This window comes from Mustelus asterias, chromosome 30, assembly GCF_964213995.1.
Source record: "Mustelus asterias chromosome 30, sMusAst1.hap1.1, whole genome shotgun sequence".
NCBI lineage: Eukaryota > Metazoa > Chordata > Chondrichthyes > Carcharhiniformes > Triakidae > Mustelus > Mustelus asterias.
The window spans coordinates 7,751,023-7,755,170 of record NC_135830.1 but is presented as its reverse complement, the minus strand read 5'-3'; positions in this window follow the sequence as shown (position 1 = coordinate 7,755,170).

Sequence of the window (4,148 nt, the reverse complement as noted above, 5' to 3'; positions counted from 1 at the left end):
GAAGCTGTCGCCCTGACATGGCCGCCGGCCGTCTCCACTGAGTTTGTTTATTTGGTTTGACGTAAAAAGAGGGCCGGCCGTCTCCACTGGCAACGCAAGATGGCCGCCAGCCGTTCTCCCACGCCAACGCAAGATGGCCGCCGGCCGTCAACCCTGGCAACCCAAGATGGCCGCCGGCGGTGGGTGTGATTGTGGCGCAGGCGCAGGTCTCCCTGCAGCCCATTGTCCAGGTTGCCCCCAGTGGATGTGGTTGGCATGGTACAGCAGATGGAGCAACAATCCCAGTTTCAATGGGGGGAAAGAAGCTGCAATGCTGCTCCCTGTTGTACACTCCTCTCCAGTCTCTGCATTGCAGAGCGTTTAAAGCCAGAGAGTGAATTGTCCGCGCAGCAGCTTGACGCTCTTCCCTTGGTATCAAACCAGCCCCAATTAAAACCATAGAATCCCTACAGTGCATCGAGTCTGCATTGACAGAGCATCTTACCTGATTCCCCTAACCCTGCATATTCATCCTCTAATCCCCCTAACCCACACATCTTTGGAATGTGGGAGGATACCGGAGCACCCGGAACAAACCCACGCAGACACGGGGAGAACGTGCAGACCCCACCCATACAGTGACCCAAGGCTGGAATCGAACTCGGGTCGCTGGCGCTGTGAGGCAGCAACGCTAAACACTGTGTCACTGTGCTGCCACTCGGGCAAATGTATTTGTTTTGAACACGGGGCGGGCGGGGGGATTTCTAACTCACTTTGATTATTGGGTGGGGGGGTGAACTCAGCGTTGCCTCAATATCCACCCTCCCCCCCCCCCCCCCCCCACCTCCCCCGCCTTCCTGCTCTTGTTTCTTATTTAAAAACAACTCATTCCTCCACCTGGCCCACCGATAGAGTAAGAGAAAGCAGAGAAAAGGTTACGGCATAGAAAGAGGCCATTCAGCCCATCCCATGGTGCACCAGCTCGAGAAATAGAAACTAGCATTCCATTCTAATCCCACCTTCTAGTGACCCAACCCCTCGCCCCATCTTTACAGGTTACAACATTTCAGCTACAGATCCGGGTGCTGATCGAGTGAGTCGAAGGGTTTCTGTCTGAACCACCAGTTTACACAACGAATTCCAGACACCCACTACACTCTGAGTGAAAAGCTTCTTCCTAATATCCCCTTTAATGCTCCCATCAATCCCCTTCAATCTGTGCGAACCCCACTCCCCAGGTAAGTGACGTCTCCCTGCTCCGGGGAAACTGCTGTTTCCTCTCCACCCTGTTTCGGCCCCTCAGATTTTTGGACACCTCAGTTTGGTCTCCCGTCCGCCTCATGTGTTCTCAGCAAAACAACCCTGGCCAAGCCGATCTTTCCTCATCGTCGCAATTTCCCAGTTCTGGCAACACTTCTATAAATCCAAATGGTTATCCAGTCACATTAAGCTGTCCATTTAACATTGCTTCATCGCCCACTGTGACACCAGCAGAGACGGTGCAAATGTTCGAATATTTATTTAGAAAACAATGGAATATTTATTGAAATGTTCAGGTGAATCTCAATGATGGTCATTGACCAGGTCTACATTAAACAATCGTGCAGTCCAAGGTTAAAAGTAATTTTAACAAAGTTGAAGGTTATCCTGAAATTGGAGATTGCCGGTGATTCCCAATAGATTTATCAATTCGAGCAATCGTTTATAAAAGCACCAGGATTGTGTGGAACTTTAACATTAACATTTCGATCTTCATGAGGAGTATTGTGTTTACTGCAGGCCACCACTTCAGCACAGAGATTAGGAAGGGGACAGCGGAGACCTTTTGGAAGATTTTCAAAGATGAAATGCTTCAGTTATAAGGAGTTGTTGGAGGAGTTTGAGTTGTTGTGCTTCGAACATAGAAGATTAGAAAATAACCTAATCGTGGTTTTCCCGATGTGAGGTCTGGATGGAGTATGCAGGAAATGATTCCCTCTGCTTTAAAGTCAATTGCCAGGGGTCATGGATATCAAGGCAGTGGCAAAAGACAGAGAAAGGACGGGAGCATGTTTGGTGGGACCGCAAAGGTGGCAGTAGGTAATTTCATTAACAATTTTGAAAAGGGAATTGGAAAGCTATTTGAGGAAAAGCACCTGACAAGCACACAACTAATAAAAAACCACACAGGATAAATGAACGGAAATAACGCAGGCAGGGAGAAGCAGAAACTTGCACACGAACGTACACACGCGCATCTGTGCACACAGGCAGACACATGTATAATTAAACATAGAGTGACTTACACAAAGGGACAGAGGCACAGGAAGATCACTGCCAGTCATTAGGCCGATCATTCGTGTACTTAAGGCAGAAATTCCGTGAATAACGATTAGAAAAACATCTCTCATTGTTGAAAGGCAGGGGTTACCCTCCCGGGTAAGGCAGGATCCATCCCAAAGGAACGTGGTGAAACTTGAAACTGAATGAGGAATAGGGGAAACATGTTGGACAGGATTCGAACCGGAAGACTCCCATGTATTTCCAGTCCATCAGCTTAACCACTGGGCTATAACTACACTGGGTCGTATTCTAAAACATTAGACTGATCATCATTCAAAACAATTCGAATAAACATCACCGTCATGATGTGATTTCGACTTTTTAGTCAGGATGTAAATGCGTTTCATCACTCTGCTGGTTTCACAGATCTGTATTCTTTCCACATTTCAGCCCAATATAATTTGACGTACAAAGATATTTTTTTTCGACAAATACACGGATAATCCATGTGCATGCATCACAGTTGTGATATAAACAGTGAGACCGTGATGTAATCCAATACCGAGACAACACAATATCTCCCCGAAAGGCGCTATATGAACGCAATTTCTTATTTGATTCAGCTAACACCATGTTATCATGGTGATATAATATAGATTTAGAATTCAAACGACTCTCCCACGTACTAAGTACATATTGTATTCCTGAACGTCCGATTTGCAAATTTGAATTGAATTCGCGATTTTGCACGCTAAGGTTTTGTTTTCTGTATTTATTACCACGGAAATACTCAGTCAAATACAATAAAAATAAAACATTCGACTGGTGTTGAATATTGAACTGCACTGAAAATGGTGCAAAAATCCTGAGGGTCCAGAAACATCTTAGACCCAGACAGTGGTTTGGCTTCTTAAGTCAAGAGAGAAACAGATTTAACGTTTCCAGTCCATGTGACCCTTCATCAGAGGTAAAAAGAGGGTTTCATTTTTGTTACATTTTCAGCTCAATGGCTTCAGTTCAGGTCTGAAATTTCCCAAAAGCCCCAAAGATATCCTGAACTTTCTTCTAAATCAATTGGTTAGTTCACATTCAGAAGTAAAAACACATCTCTTCCTTGCAGTTTATTACATACGGGGCTGAAACTAGATTCACAATAGAGAAGAGGTTTGAGAGCAGCCAGTATCGAAACATCGCTTCTGGGACACTGCCACAGCCCCTCCAACTACTTCCCCTCACCTCCCTCACCATCCCATCTCGCCCCCTTTCCCCGACAAGTTTAATATTCATTCCCTTCCTCACTGTCACACAATGACAGCAGTGCGTTGAATATATAACAAACAATATATAAGTCCCCAAACCCCGTTCTACAGCATCTTCCACACACAGGACCTCTATCACTTAGAAGGAGAAGTACAGACAATAAGTTCGCAAATCAAAACCTGCAGGTTACCTTCCAAGACGCATATGTTACTGTCCTGGTTCTGTGTCACCATTCTCTCATCTTCGCTTAGACAAAAACCTGGAAATCTCTCTGAAGATCACAGTGGATTTACCTACACCATGGGTTCAAGCAGTTGGCTCACAGCCACATTCAGAAGGATAATAAAGTTTTCTTTTTAAATAAATGCTGACCTTGCCAAAGACGCTCATGCACAGGAATAGAAACTTTTCCAAACCTCGGTCACCCTCTCTTGGCTTTGTGATCCAGTCTCTATTGAAAGTGACCCACAGTGCCCCCCGCCTCATCACCTACACACTGACAGATACAAGAATATCAGCCCCTGCTTCAGTGAGATTAATGTCCATGTTTTCTAGCTGGAATACATTCCCTTCATCGGGAATTCAGCCGAGACAGCGTACTTCCCACATCGAGTCCGACTGCCCATGATTCACAGGCTTCATGTCTG